General features: G+C 38.9%; 1 protein-coding gene across 1 annotated transcript in view; it reads left to right on the forward strand.

The window, feature by feature from the left end:
- Positions 1-16,343, forward strand: part of BBX (BBX, HMG-box containing) — a 212,652-nt gene extending 196,309 nt beyond the window's left edge. Inside the window, exon 16 of the mRNA XM_006035079.3 lies at positions 10,894-16,343. The gene's annotated coding sequence lies outside the window, so the exon portion shown is untranslated. The remainder of the gene's footprint in view (positions 1-10,893) is intronic.
- The last annotated feature ends 511 nt before the right edge of the window (positions 16,344-16,854 follow it).

Genomic DNA, 16,854 nt, shown 5'->3' on the forward strand with positions numbered 1-16,854 from the left:
GGAATGGATGGGAAGTCAGACAGGATGCGTCTGCCCCCTGGCAACCTCCAGTTGCTGAAATATGATCTCTTGAGCTTTGCCAACCAACCACCCAACTTCAGAAGGCCTGGAAAGCCAGCTGTAAACTTAACAGAAATCCATTCCCAGGCAATGTTACATAGCCTGTATTAATAATCATTTAAAAAGAAAAGTTCTCACTGGTTTCCTTAAAATAAGTTAATAGCTTATTAATTTTTCTTTAGGAAATCAGTGTGCTGGTTCTAAAATATTCCCAATGGACTATCCGCACACAGAAACATACTGGCCAAATGGTTTTCACCCATCCATTTCTAAGTTCTTTCATTTGTTTTGCTCCCAGTACATTTCTACCTACATCCCTCAGTTTCCATCTGCACAACATTTTTTCAAAGAATTTTTCAGCTCTAGGCCTGCTGCTTTTCATTTTCTCGTACTGTTTGGTGTGGGAGGAAGGGTGAGAGAAGCGAAGGGAGACACAGATTCCCATCCTCAGCCCAAAAATCTATTTGAGACACACAAATCTGTGAGGTTCCTGTGTGCAAAATGACACTGACAGGAGTGTCGCTAAGGGTGACAAGACTGAATGATGATTAATAGTAATGTGTGATGATAGCAAAGCTGTCCATGTGGGTGGACTGGACTAGGCTGGGCTGGGCCCCTAGTAAGTGGAACATTTTAGCTGCCCACTCTGCCATGGTTCCTGCTTTTTGAAGTCTCATTCTTCACTTGTCTCCTTTTCTGCTTTAAATAGCTGCCATCCAAGTACCCTAGGCCAGACCAGGCTGACAAAAATAAATCCGCCAGAGGGTGGAAAAGCATGGGGAGTCCATGAAAACGAGAGGATATTTGATTAAGAGGGAAAGATGAGAAGAGTAACATCATGCTTCCTCAGGCTCAATGTATGCTTTTCCACCCCCTGGATTTGGGGGTTTGAGCAGCATTAACACTTCCCTTCAAAACCATAGGACTCAAGCCAGATATTGCCAACATTGGCTGCTTTGATTGACCTGGTTTACACTAAGTCATCCCATAGAGTTTTGACATGGGAACTGAGGGTAATCTTAGGCAGGGTGTGGTTGAAATGATGGAAGAACGTGGCTGGATTTCCCCTAGATATTGGGGCCCCTGGTGTGTTTAGGATGCAAGGGGTTCCTGTCCCCTGCAATGCAGGATGGCTTCACAACAGGTCACATATTCAAGATTTAACTATTCTGTATCAATCGGTGTAAGGCTGCAAAGGGTGACATTCATCTGTTCCAACCAACTTTCTGATTTCATTTTTTTAACTTTTAATATTTTAGAAAAACACCTTCTTCTTGACCCCTCTCATTACTGTAGTTTTGCTACATACCCCTTTCCCCCATTTCTGGTAGGCCAGGCTGACAAATTAAATCCCACAGAGGGTGGAAAAACATAGGGAACCTATACAAACAAGAGAACTTATGATGCAGAGAAGATTAGATTGGCAACATCATCCTCCCTCAGACTTCATGAACGCCTCCATGGTAGATGTCAGAGAGATAGAAAACTGGAGGCAGAAAGATCTTCAAGTTTTTAGGCATAAGGAAAAAGCCTCTGAATTCCCTGGAGACTTTAACATGGGTATTTTTCTGTTGAACTCCCTGAAATACCCGATAACAAACGTGACACTTCTGTCGTTCATCCACACAGTTATTTCCATAGCGATGTTTCAGTGTTTTATTTTAAATTTATCCTGGTTAAAATGTACCAAGAGAATGCCAGTGCTGACAACTGTCAACTGCCTTTTTTTATTAAAAGCATTCAAAGAGGAAGGGGTTTTTTGTGCCCCCCCCCCCCCTTTTGATCTGACACTAGCTGTAGGAAATATTTTCTAGTCCAAAAATAAATTATACTGGTACACCCAAGATTTTCCAGCCATGGCAGACTATTGTACTATAAAGCTGCTTGTGGTGATTACTGTTTTGTCTCCCCTTCTTTTCAATCCTATTCCATTCCCACAAGAGATTAGTTGCTAATACCTAGCCAGGTATAACCACTTGTGGTTGACACTTGGATTACAGGCTTTCATATGGTCAAAAAAGGACTGGTTCTTAGAAATTATCAAAAGAGTAACTGCTAATATGTTGGCACTGGAGGGTTTAAAAATGAAAATCGTGCTAGCCAGAAGTCTTAAAGTCTAGTACTTTACGTTGCACAGCCTCCCTAAATTTATTAGCACGAAGGAGTTTCCATTTTGGCTGGGACCAAAGGGCAGCACTGTAATAACAATGCTATTAACCATATAATAGATGATTTTATAGGACTTGAAACAAAGGTTTCTATCATTTGGAAGGCAGGTGCTCCTAGCTTTCCAGGTAATTAAGGCCCTGTTTCACAACATATTGGATTTTGGAACTCTCACTACCCTAATCCTGGGCATTAACCCTGGACTACATAAACCAGTGTAATTTTCAGTCTTTCAAAACAGTTTACTGTGATGACCTTTTAAAATAAACACTGTATACACACCTGTGACTTACTCTGCCTTGGTTTAAAACCACATCATTTGCAAAAGGTTACTTCTATTAGTGTGTAAAGGAGAAATGAGGGAAAGTTCATTAGTTGTCCTTCCCCCTAGAGTACATTCTTAAATGCTTTCTGTAATCTAATCCTAGCTGGCTGTGTCACACACCTACTCCTTGTGTTGGGTAAGTATTACATAGAAAGGGATTCTGAATGTTAAAACATGTCATAGCAAAGGAGATCCTCAGGTTTGTGAGATCAAGGCCCCTTGTTTGAAGAACACACTTGCAGTCAACCTCCCAGTCGCAGGTCCCTACAGGATAACATGACATGTCTGGGGCTGCTGCAACAATTTCCTTGTGCAGCCTGGCAGTCTTTTCAGAGCTTCTCTAACAGGTGTTCAGGCTTTTTTTAAAAGAGGAGCTGAAGTGCCTATAGAAACAGCTGGAAGAAAAGCAAAAGTGTAACTATTATGTGAACGTCTAGGTTTCCACAGACAATAGTTGCAGAACCCATGGCATGCAACTTTGAAGATATCACCTTAGAATTGGGCCAAACCTCGTGTTAGGGGAAATTCCCCATTTTAGGAGATGGACTTTTGCCCACACTATTTCCCCCAAGAGGTCCTTATTTCATGAGCTAGATAAAACCCATTTTAAATAAAGAGAAAAATTGAAGCTAGTGCACGGTCTGGAAAGCAGCAGTGGCTTGTTTCAGTGCCTGTGGCCATAATTTGTGTGTTGGAAGGAATATGCCATCCACTTGAGGTGTAATGCAGTTTCCAAGTTACAGTGCAGGTCCCAGATAAAATATGTTTTTGGCACCTAGTGAGATCTCAATTAACAAATGTATCCATTTACCAATCCTGGAAACAATGTTGAGTGCTTCTCATTGTTTTAATTACACCTTAGGCATATTGTTTATAGTAGGTTTCTGAAAATATAGACTGCTTGGCAGGTAGAAGGATAGTTTTGATTTGGAAAGAAATGTATATGGTATATGGCCATTTAATGTTGGTATTTTATTGTTAACCCAAATTGCACTTATAATAATTCTGTCAGGTACACTATGTGCTGAATACAGGTTTGTCGGGGAGAAAGGGGGAAGGTTTAAGTGGGGTTAACAACTTGACTACTCGTAAATCTACTCACTTGACAACATCCTACAAAAATCAATGTTGTTAAGAGACAAACACAAAAATGTAGTGTATGTAATAAGAGTGAATGTTTCTGGTAGATGTTTTAACATCAGATATCAGTCCAGGTATAAATCATGGTAGTTTTAGTGATACCCATACATCTATGTTGGTTTACATCAGCCAAGGAACTCATCTTCATACAGGGCAGGGAAAAGTGGCTCTTGTTTTCTGTTTGAAGGAGGAAAGAATCTGGGGTATGAGATAAGAAAATCCTTGTATTAAAAAAAAAAAAAAAATCGACAAAGTTGCTGAGCAGCATCTTTTAGCTCTAATTAGAGTGGCATCTTTTTGCCTGACACAGTTCAAGGATCGTAATAAGATTTTGTTGCTATGTCTATTGTCAAGGGTGTTGGAAGTGCAGTTCAGTGTTGCCACAAGTTTGTTGCATGTTTCCCATTTTTCCACAACTGTTGTGAATTTACCATGGGATACATCAGGAACAGTAGACCTATGGTCTGTTCACTGTCTTAGGGCTATGATCACACCTTGGTTGTGTATGACTGCTCCAATACAAACTGAAGGCAGCAAAGCAGTGAACATGAGCTTTGGGTGCCATAGGGTACCAGATGATGGTATGTATCTCAGATGACATTGCTATTTTTGCTGTATACAAACTCTTGCTTTAACTTGGCATTTTTAGGAGTGGTCCTTATTTTTATTATAATAGCACCTCAGAGGCCAATCCAACAGCCAGGGTCCTACTCCATGGATCTAGATTTGTTGCAACAAAGCTAACCTTGTACTGGTGGGGTAAAATTGCACTCAGCAGGGTGGAAATCTATTTCTCCTATGGTGAACAACCAGAGTGCAGCTTGTGACCAACTCTGAGTTATCTAACTAAAGTGTAGGAAGTCTATTACCCTATCTATGTATACAAACGCTCCCATCCTAGGAATAGGATCACCTTCTGGAGACAAACATTTCTTTGTTTCTAAAACGGGAACACTTACTGGAGGGGACAATAGAATTGGTCCTGCAATTTAGTTGGACATTTGACTGACATTATGTTCCTAGCAAGATGCACTTTGGTTGTCCAGTAGGTAAAACAGAATTCTGCCCTTTTGAGATATTTTGAGCTGATTTCTTTAGAAGATTACTTAGTAGGAATCACTCCTGTACGCATGTTATGTTATCCTGTTATATCCCTTACCCATAGAGAAAAAAATCAGAGAAAATTATAGACATAAATAAAGCTTTGTTGAGGCCAGATGAGTCAGGTTCTGTCTATAGTTAGCTTCAAGAGTTACTCTGGATTTAGGCAGGGGTATCAGAGGGCAGAAAGACTTTGGTATTGTACCTTACAAGAACAATCCAACATCTTCATAGAAGAACTGCAGTGTCACAGTAGCCTATGTAAAAAAAAAAAAAAAAAAAAAAAAAAATCTTACCTCAGTAGAAAGGACATTTGGCTGAGGTAGTGCCAATGATTTTTTTTTAAACAATTAAAAACTGTTAAAAGCACTGTTTGGGTAGCAAAGTAATGTTAATTTTTAACATTTAGATTGCATTTAGTCTGTTAGCATGACTTCCAAGTTGAGTGCTTCCCTGCTGTTGCATATGGATCAAGAGGAAAATATCAATATTCCAATATGAATAAAGTATTGTAAAATGTAGGATGGTGTACAATATCTGAGTGAGAGGCTGTGTGTGGCTCTTAATCAAGACAGACAGTTGTGTAGGACTTGGCTCTGTAATCTATGTAAGATGTATGTAATGATACTCATCTTTCAATATCCTGAGGTGGGCTTGAGTGTGAAACAGGGACTTAATGTCCAGATCACAATGTCAAAGATTGGGAATATCTGGCTGGATGGCTTCTGTCTATCAAAAATTAAAGAGTCTGTCCAGGAGAGGGGAGTGCTACCAGAAAAACAGCATGATGCAGAGCACAGGACTTTGGATGGAGCTGAAAAGACCTAATTTTTATTCCTACCTCTTCCACTGGCCTTCCACTTTTGGTGCCAAAGTCCTTTTGTGGAGATGACCCTGAGTGGCATTTAGGTAGGACTTATTTGCCTAAATCTAAATATTAGATCATCAGCACCCCCACATAGTTGTCTTTGACACTTGCCACTTCAGTTACTGACATTATGTTCCTGAGGCTTCTTTCTGGACATTTTCAACTATACTTCAGTGATGCATGTTTGACTTATTGCCTAAAGCTGAACCATGTTTGCTTTAGCCAATAATTTTCTAATGTAAAATATATATAATTTGGGACAGTGGCTTGGGACCAAGGGCTTCCCTTCCCAGATAAGCGCCCTACGTAACAGCCATGCTCACTCGGTCATTCCTCAAGCTTGCTTGCTTTTCTGCAACGACAGAGTTTCCCTGTGCCTGAAGAAGGGTACTTGCACCCAAAAGCTTGCAAAGAACTTCGTTCAAACTACTCAGTTGGTCTAATAAAAGCTATCATGTCTACTCAAGGAACCTTGCCAGCTTTAAATGGAGAACTGGAAGGTGCCCCCAGTATATCACCAGGGTGACTAGGGCACTCACTTGAGAGAGTGGGGTCGAAACCCCTTCAGAGAAAGAAAGTACTCAGATTCGGATATCCTGTCTCTTAAGTGAGTTCTCTAACCACTGACCTATTGTATATAAGCAGGTGGCTTCCTCTTCTTCCCGCTACTTTTGACAGAAAAGTTTCTTCCCTGTTCATTTTTCTGAAAGAAAATAGGTAGATTTCTAGCTTCCAGCGAGGACTCTGGGATGTGAATCCCAAATAGGAGGCGGCACCTGTTGGAAGTGCAAATTAAGTACCTCAGCCCCAGAAATGGGTGTATCAGCCCTTTCCTCAGTGCTTCCCACTGGCTCCCTGGATGCTTTCCCAAGTACTGGGCACATCTACATGAGACGCTTTACTGCACAGTAGACCAATTTACTGCGCAGTAAGCATCACCATCTACACATGTAGATGCTTCTGTGCAGTAAATTGGTCTACTCTGCAGTTAATTTGCCACAGCCTTCTCCTAGCCCTGTGCTCCCTGCCAACCCTTGAGCTAGCACCCAGGGGGAGCCTGGACCTCCCCCTGGCTGCTGCAGGGGGGCAGAGCAGGGTGGGAGCAGCCCTCTCCTGGCTGCTCCCACTGGGAGAAAATCTGTTCCCAAGAGGGAGCACATGTAGACATATTTTTACTGTGCAGTAAGCCTACTTCAAATTAATTGTGTGTGTAGACACACCCACTGTGTGGGAAACACAGAAGCCTAACTGAGCACCAGGGATCCTGCTATGGGGGACAGATGCCTAACTCCCTTTAGGTCTTGACCTTTGTTCTTTCTTTTTCCACCTGAAACTAGGGAAGCTATTTTTACCATCACCATTTGATCCCTGCCTCTATACACAGCTTTGTTTCTATTCAGTTGCAAATGTTTATGGAACATATTCATCACTTATGTCTATAGTTCAGGGACAGATTTTTACCATGGGATTCTACAGAAGTCTGATGGGTCATAATAACATATGCATTAGCAAACTGCATGGACTAATTGTGATTTGAAAGCAGTCTGTGCCTAAAGAAACATGGATCTCTTGTTTCACCTCATAATAGTGACCTATTGCTCTTGTACAATGTATGGATAAGCCATAAGGGTAGTGTATAATTTCTATTGGTATGAGTTCTGGGTGGCTACATTCTGTATAAAACACAGGTGCTCCCACACAGTGAGTGCATGCTAAATTTTTATAATAGAATTAGAGAAGCTATTGTGCTTGAAGTACTTGTGTCACTTTATAAAATTATAAAAACCCACTAATCTTTGTTACCTTTAAAACTGCATCTTTACTTCAGCATTTTCCAGTTGCTAGCATATTCCCAAATGTGACTCATACTAAAATGCAACTCATTTGTGTGCACTGAGTGTTATTTAGCCATGGGAATTGTAAGTGCCAATGCAGAAGAATTTATATATAAAGTGGCATTTTATATTACAACCCATAGACATAGTTAATGGAAATGCATGTATGTACATGCACGCGCACACACATACACAAATGTAATATAAATATATTAATCTATTTTGTTACTACAGATTATATAACCTTAGGATAACAGGTTTCCTCCATTGGGATCTACAAACCATCTTTATAATGAGATAAATATATCCCTAAGAGACAGCAAAATATGCACATTTTGACAATCTTTGAAGGCAAATAATCAGACTTATTTACTGGAAAAATATTTTTTGCAGAGGAAGAAAAATTAATATTTCATTTTTCTGATAAAATGTAGAAATGCTCTTAAACTCACCACGCTAGAAATAGAAATACAAAATGATGGGTGGTGTTTTTAACTAACACATGTAGCATCAGAACTAAATGAAGTCCCTTGGCAACCCCAGTCTGTAACACTTGGCAACACTGACAGAGAGATGTGTTAATGCATATGAAGCCCGCAGCTGCTGTTAACATCCTATAAATCTCAACAGTTGTTGAAATTCTATTGCCATCACAGAAGCAGTTTGCATGAAAGCTGCTTTAAAAAAATATGGTCCTTGCTATTGTAGACATTTTTGTCAAATACACAGTCTAAATTGAAACCACCCATTTACTTTACAGAAAAAATGTGGTAGCGTAAGTGGGGTTTTTTACTGTAAGATAAAAATGGCAGGCCTTACTTTAAAAACTCTTTCTAGTCATCCTGCCTTGTCTTCCTTCTTTCCTCAGGTTACTAGAAAAGCTTCCTTCTGCACTCACTGACACTGATGGAAACGCTCCCAGTGACTTTCAGTGGTGCAAGATAAGGCCTTTTCTGAGGTGCTTAGCAACTCTGAATATCAGGCCTTTGTATTTGATTCTGGTGGTGATCTTTCCTTTGGAACTCTTGAGTGATGGCTATTTCAAAGAAGTAAAGAAAAAGATGTCAGGTCCTCTGGCCACAGATGTTAAGACTGCAAATATTTCTTCTTCCATATCTCTCTTGGAGTAAATAAGCAAACTCAGATGAATAACCTGAGTTATAGGCATACTACAGCATGAAAAAGCCAGAAATCCAAACAAATCTTCAGAATGATCTGAAGTATTTTTGCATCCTATGCCTTGGTTGTAAGAGTAATGGTCCAACTCTTCAACTGCTGTAAACAGGCAAAGCTCCCTGGATTTCCACAGGTGTACGTGGATAGAAACACGCTCTGAGAACTTGGCTCATTTATTTAAGAACTGAAGCTCTAATCTTTTCATATTGAAATAATTCATTGACCCAACCTGTATTTTCCCCCAGAAGCTTTTGTTAGATCTGTCATGCTTTTGTCATTTCTGTGCGAGCCTGAACAGCAGTGTGCCAACTAATTAGCAAGAAATACAAAGTTGAGCTTGCTTATTTTTTGTCCTTAAATAAACAACAAAAATGGATGAGTTACTAATTCTAATCAATCCATAATTACTAAGAGAAACTGAATATCGATTAAACAAATAAGAAAATGTAGGGCTCACTATGGCCAGTAACTCATGTCACAGGGAAGTCCGTGGAAACATCCAGATCAGCTTGGCCTTTCAAGTGGAGCTCAATATTAACCCAACTTTACTAGCCCCACTATCTTTATGTGGTGCTGCACAGCCCAGTGCAAATGTACCCTTTGAGGGAAATCGTCAGTTGTTCTTCAGAAGCCTGGTTCGCCCCCGCTTTGTGCCGAACACGGTCCTTTATTTCTGTTCCAAGGGAGTGCCCATCAGGTGTAAACCATTACAGGTGTGATTTCCTTCTTTTGCACCAGTTACACACTAGCATAGCTGCCAGGTCATACCGGTGCCAGGTGAGGGCCAAATACAGAATTTTGGGTTTGGTAGCGTAAGATGCCAAGTTTGCACAGATTAAACGTGCAGCACATGGTGCAAAGCAGTGGACAGATGGCAATAAGCCATGAATTTCCAGTCCCATTGAAATCAATGGAAAACTCCCATTTGATTGAATACGTGAGGATATCAAAGGTACCTAACAAGTGCCAGTAACTTCCATTAGAGGCTCTATTCCTAAAATTATACCTTCTGAATTAATATACTGGGTAAAAAGCTAAACTTTTCTTAAAAGGAAAATTTGTGTGTTTATGATGTTACATATTTTGTTCCTAAAACATTTCATTTTCTGGGCTAGTCTAATTATAGTTGAAAGTAAAATTATTGTCTTTATGTAGAACATGAGCTTCTTTGCTTGAGCCAGACAGACTCTAATTACCTGCAGTTGTGAGACTGCATATTAATACCTGATTAAAGACTGAAAGCACATGTTGCTACAAACAAGTCCATATTACAATTGAATGTAGCCTGAAGAACAGTCTATTGTTAATGGGTAATATGAAGTTATAATTAAGTGCCATAACCTCAGTGTGAATATAAAACAGTACTGAATTTAAAATATGTGCTAATATCCTTAGGTAACTTGGTAACATCCAGTGTCCAGCCATCTCCACACTTATTTTAGAAAACGTGTTTTGGCATGTTAATTCAAAATAGGGATAAGCTGTCAGACAAGCAAAGTGTACTTGTACAAATCACATTTTGCAGTCTTCACTCATGTCTTCAAGCCATTGTAAGGACAGACTAGCAGCCTGTTCAAATAAATTACCTTTGTATTTAGAAATTACATACATCTCATTCCTATTCACCAATCAGCTATGATCCTAGATAGTCAATAATGTTTGGGGGATTGTATTGTCATTTGTATTGGTTCCTTGGAAGTTAATTATTGTTAAGATCATTGAGCATTTATTTGCATTAATTCTTCACCATCAAACCTCTGATAGAAATGGGTATCAGACAAACCAGATTCAAGGACCAGTTGCATTTAAAACTGCTGTACATGTCCTATGCAACAAAACTTCAAACTAATGTTAATATCTCTCAGTGATGGTTCTCCTTAGATTTTGTGAATGTTTGTTTCAAGCCTTGTTGTAATTTAGATAAAGAATCTTTTTTTTTTTTTTTTAATGGGTAATGATTTGTTTAAAATGCCTCTTGGGGAGAAGAGTAGGGAATTTAAATATATAGTTTAAACGATTTTTAAATATTAGTCCTTGCAGGTTATAAACTTAGGGTCATTCAAAATTTTTAAATTTTCAATAACTTTTAAAATCTTTCCCCTTGTTATCAGACACCTAATAGATTAATCAACATTTGTCAAACATGAGAGTCCTGATTAAAATATTCATGACAATTTTTATTAATTTATTAATTTTGCAATTAATTTTTCTGCATTTTTCAGATAACTCTACTCTAAAAAAATATGGGATCGTAGCTAGAAGGACTTCATCTGAGTCACAGCAGTGCCGTATAAGAAAGTGTTTGTGTTATTGGTCTAGCTGAGAACAAAGGTAGATGGAAAACTGGGACACTGGACAAGATCTTTAGATACATCACATGTTATAAGTGTATAACAAACTACTGTCTGACATGTACAACTTTGCTAAGTTACTAAGTTGCCAACTTTAGGACCTAGACGAGACCAACCAACCACCAAACAGAATTTGACCAGTTAATTATCATAATCACTTTTATAAATGCAACTTCTAAAAAGAAAACAAGCTCGCTATTTAATGATTCCATAAAAGTCTGGGGTAAAATTTCCTAAAAGCACAAGGACACTTCAGCACCCAACTCCATTAGTAGTTGAGCAGAAATGTCCTTTGCGCTTCTGAAAATCTCCTCCCTCTTGCTAGACTTAGGCACTTTGATGACGACTGTTAGCCATATCGGAGAGGTTTGGCCCAACCTTTCTTCTAATGCTGTATCTTTTATCTAGAGGCTGTCTTATTTTTTTACCAAATGTGACAAGTGGAATAAACCTGCCTGCTTTTTAGGCAGTACCCTTTTACAGATTTGCTATGAGAAGCCAGTCTTTAAAGCCATGTTGTGAGTCACAAGCCAAATAAGGAAAATACAAATCTAACCTGACTGTGCTTGTGGCCACTGATAAAGACCAAAAACATTCAGGTACCACTTGCATTTAGCTCTCTTGGCTGTTGAGCTCTGTAAATACAGTGGATTCTCTTTGTAAGACTTTTCTTTTGTATATTTGCTCATGCTTTAAAAAGGAACTGTGCTATAAAAAAAGGCTGATGGGTATCCTCAGATGCAGTATCTCATCTACAATACCCTATAGTGCGAGGTTCCCATATGAGACGCTGGTCCAGTTTCAGTTGATGTCAACAAGAAAAACCACACTGATAACTATATAAGGAATAGTACACCTGGTTATTAAATTAAGATGACCTGCTGGTTTTTGTTTTTGTTTTTGAGACACATGGCCTAAACAACCTATATTCTCTCCATTCCCAAAGGAAACCCAGCAGAATATTTTTTTTTAAGTTATAATTAATCTGAGCTATAGCCCATCATGATGCCAGACTCAGATGCTCTCTTGCTTTCCCTGTTCTAACTGACCTTTTAAATCTAGAAGGTGTTATATAGTTACAGCAAATAGGGACTTATTCAACTCTCATTCTCTGCACAGAGCTCCCATTGCCATGAATGGGAGTTCACACAAAAATCAAAGGCAGACTCTGTCCCTAAATGTTATTAAAATAGATTACTTTCACCGTGCAACTTGATTCTGCTACATGGAAGCTCCTTTAAAGGAATCCCCATGGACATCAATGAGAAATGCTGCTGGAGGTGAGGACAGTATCTAGATCATACCATTGCAATATGATTACAGGCTTGGGTTCTCAACAAAACTGAAAGGCGGCATGGTCCCAAATCCTATTGCAATCCTTAACCTCTGGTGGGCTCCTTTGAAAATTCTAGTCTCAGTCCTCCAAAGTTGGCAAGTAGGATGACTATCTTAAAATACAGCTTTCTGTTAAGCTTACCAATTCTGGCGAAATTAAAGGTTTCAGGTTTTTGAGTTTCTATAAGCATCCCTGAGTTAGGTAAGTTCTGCCTCCCTGTTACACACAGAAACTGAGAGGGTTAAGTGACATGCTCTGAGGGTGTATCTACATGTGACACTATGTTGCCATAGGGGTGTATTAGGATGACCTAGATGATGTAGCATCCATGGGTGTCTGTATGTGACCAGCAGCTACTTTGCCATAGCAGTGCACTTCCCCCTTATAGCGCGCCACTATGGCAAAATATCTGCTAAAATAACCATGCGCTGTGAGTACAGCTCAGTACAGGCAGTTATTGCACCATGCTTTAGTATTTCCAGAAAGAAGTACTAAAGCACAGCACAGTAACAATGTTGCCATAGGGTAGTGTGTAGACATGCCCTGAATGTACATCGAATGCACCAGGCAAAGGTGAGATAAGAAGTAGGAACTGCTGGTTCCCAATTTCACACCCATTCCGCTGTCCATGAGAGCAGTTTTATTAAATATTAATTTTGCTGCAAATTAAGCCATGTCTGCAGCAGCCTGTGATTTTAACGCCAGCAAATCTTTGGGTATGACTTAAGAATGCAGAGTGTTTTTCCTCTCTCATTTTGCAGTCTCTCACAACAGATCCTAATCCCTCTAACTCCCACTAGTTTCCTATATTCGAACCTGGCAGCTCTGCTTAGGATAAACATAAATGGATTGAAGGATATTGCGGCAGTCAGAAAAAGACAAAAAAAGCCTGCATTCTGCCAGTTTGCTCCCATTTTGTTCGAGGTCACTCTGAAGCCAGTCTGAAACCATTCCAGGATTCAAAATCCAGGGTTTAGTGTCAGAAACTACAGGAATTGGCAAGTTTAACAGGAATAATAAGAACAGTAAAAAAAAATAACCCACACCTAAAACCCAGTCCTGTAAGCTCTCCATATGTTGACGTTTCTTTTAAGTCATTGATTCAAAAAAGGAACGTGTATCTAAGCTCCACTGCCATCTTAAATTTTGCAAGGTGTAAAGTAAGGCCTGAATATGTAACTCTAAATATATCCCCCACACTCAGCTAGCATAACTGCAATCTGAACTACTTATTTCTCCATCAGCTTGAAGATTGTTAGGCAGGCAAAAAGTGCCTAAGCCAGGTCATGCAAGATACAAAAGAATGTCTAACTTCTCTGTTTAATGTTTGCTTTTTCCAGGGATGTTTTAATTAAGATGTTGGTGACATCCTAAAATTGCTTTTGACTACCTGCCTCTTTTGCTGTTTCATTATCTGTCTTGTTCAGTGTCTATATAAGTGAAAAAAGAGAGAGAGGATGTCTGCCTCTTCATAGGTTAAGATTGCTGATTTATAGTGATTACAAAGTAGGTGGGTATTATCTGGCTTTACTATCATGTAAACAGAGTCAAAGACTAATAGTGAATTCCACAGTATTCATTGTATTGGTAGGACCAGCTGTCCATTCACTTATTTGATATCAGGAACACTGCAAATAGATCTTACCCTGCCAAGATATCTCCCTTAAAACTACTTTGTAAAGTTAACCTATCAAAATAGCTTACAATATAATTCAATAACTGTGTAGTAATAAATATATATTCTTCATAACAATGTACAAGCACAGTATAGGCTACTGAATGTATTATACTCAAATTATGGCTTCTGTTGAAGGTTCACTGTCTTTGTTGAGACACTGATGCTTTTATTTGTACTTAAATATAGTTTCTATTCATTGGCCTATGTCACGGGGGAGGCCAGAGTTAGAGCATAATGGTTTCTATGGGCCTAAAATCTACACGAGATCCATCTACACTGAGCTTTCAGTTTGGCGACTTGGAACATGTACTGCTGAGTGTTGTAAGCTATGGAAAATACCTGGTGAAGTATAAAAACAAAGCAAAACAATTATGTATTACACCAAAAAGTTTCCAATGGTTAACATGTGAGCAATGAAAAAATGAAGGGTTGTAATGATAATATTCCTTGCACACCAGCCACTCATCTTCAGCAAGAGTATTGCCTGGTTTAAGACTGTGGGATCATGGCTGTGGCTTGTTTTCACTGTAAAAGAATGTGTTGTATTTTAAACTTTCTGGACTATTAAGAGCTCAACACTTATGGAAATCCAGCCAGCCTGTAACAGTTCTGGATCTACATGAAGAGCAATTAAGTATGCTGATATCAACATGAATACAGGTGACCGATTATCTAAACCCTTGGCAGAGAGAATTAAATAGCACATGGTTCATGAACAAACATTAATTAATATTTCATGAGCAAAAAGTTTGGAAGGGGGGGGGTTTGGGCAGCTGAATAGCATTTCCTTTGAAAGAGGCATTGTCCTTTCATTGCTTATTTTAGACAAAGTCAGTGTAGAAAAGTTTCATCCTGTACTAGCATGCACTCTTGAATTTGCATTGAGACCTCTCCTCCAAAGTCCAAATGAGTGATAACTAGAAACATAAGACATAAACTAATGTCCCAGTCCTGTGAGGTCCAGCTATACCATCTACCAGTTGGATGGCCTCCCCCTGCCATTGAAGTCACTGCTGAGCTGTTCACAAGAGGATTATTAGATACATTTCCAGCCAAAGGAACAAGATCCTCATATGATATAACGTGATAGAACTCCACCCACTTCTGTGGCTTCTTGACATCAAGGAGTTCTGAGCTACACTAATTGAGAATTTGGTCCAAAATAGACTGAAGCAACTAACTAAAATAAAAAGTAGGATTTAATTATTTACAGTCTATAATATTTAATTACCATAAGGAAGGATAAATATGACTGTAGAGGACAGACAGCATATCACGGGGAAACAAAATATGAACTACCCTGCATGAAAGTTACTTTGTGAGAGGTGGAAGTTACATTATGAGCGGTAATACATTTTCCCAGGAAAGAGTGGCTCTTATTGGGCATGGTTTGGAGTCCATATTTTTCATGAGAAAAGCACTTTGAATGAAAAGCTTACATTAAGATTAACAACAAAACTCTGCATGCTTATACAGGCTAGATCTTCATAATGCTGTCAGGCTTGGATGATGTATTGCAGCATTATTGCTATTTATAATCAACAATTACTAACACTATAATCAAGTAAACTTAGTGGTAGCAATTATGGCAACATAAATAGCAATCCATATGCTATAAAAGCATCATTATCGATGTTCTTGGCAACTATAGCCATAGAAAATTTTCACGGGAAGATACTGGAAGTCTATATACCAGCTAGGATCTGCTAGTCTTTTTATATACCATTTTTAATAAACTTCCTGAAATGAAGCTTCGGAAAGGTACACTGCCTCTTTAAAATTAGTCTAGAACTACAGGTAGTTCACATTATTTTTAAAAACAATAAATATATGTCTATATTAAAATATATACAAATACTTAAGTTGGGTGGCCTACCTTATGGAAAGGCTGCTGCTATACAGAATTCTGAGCTAATGTTGTACTACCTTGTCCTTCTGTTTTGTAGATAGTCGTCCCTTATTAGACGAGGTTATGTTCTTGCTCCACAGAAGGTGCCTGTGTATATAGCTCCTTTGTATTGCTTTCTGCAGAGTCCCTTATATATTTCTTACTACTAATGCTGTGTAGAAACTTAAATCCAGAGATTTTACTACTGATAACTATTCATCTAATGCCACTAGCAAAATAAAGATTGAGTTGTTTGAGAAACAGATGATTTATATTGTGTACGGTTTATTGCCTAACGACTTGTTTTGTGACTGATTCTTTTTTCTTCCTTCTGGCCCCTGTTGCTTTTTATTTTTCCAGCTACAGTGTTTACTCCTCAATTTGATTAACTAGCGGGCAATAAAGTATATTGTACGTTTTGAAACCAAGAGGTGTGCTTTTTTAATTATCCATTGGGGAGGATTAAGCATGGGCAGAGAGGACATGCAGATGGGTTGCAGCTTTTCCTCAGCACAGCAAAGTCTTTGCCAAGTCTTTTACCATTCAGTAGACAGTGTCTTGATGAGACAGGATTGAAATCATCAAGAAAAAAAGCCATTGCCTTGTACTGAAAAAGAACTGAGTAGGAAGGAGTATTAAGCCAAAAGCTGTTGCATCTCTGTTTTCTATGCAACGTCAAGAAGATGCGAAAACCACACACACAAAACCGAACACAGTTGGGTGCCAAATAAACATGTTTACTAATTATATACAAACATGCAAGACCTAACTATATATGCGTGCTGCTGCTCTGGTGCAGTTCTGGTGACTTCCATAATAGGAGAGAGAGGACTGCTACAAACCTCCCAAATCATCCAGGTCTTGCATACTACAATCTGACCTGTTATGAACATATATACATTATGAATAGAGTTGCATCAATCCATGCCA

The sequence above is a fragment of the Alligator sinensis genome, unplaced genomic scaffold (genome assembly GCF_000455745.1).
Source record: "Alligator sinensis unplaced genomic scaffold, ASM45574v1 scaffold847_1, whole genome shotgun sequence".
Taxonomy (NCBI): domain Eukaryota; kingdom Metazoa; phylum Chordata; order Crocodylia; family Alligatoridae; genus Alligator; species Alligator sinensis.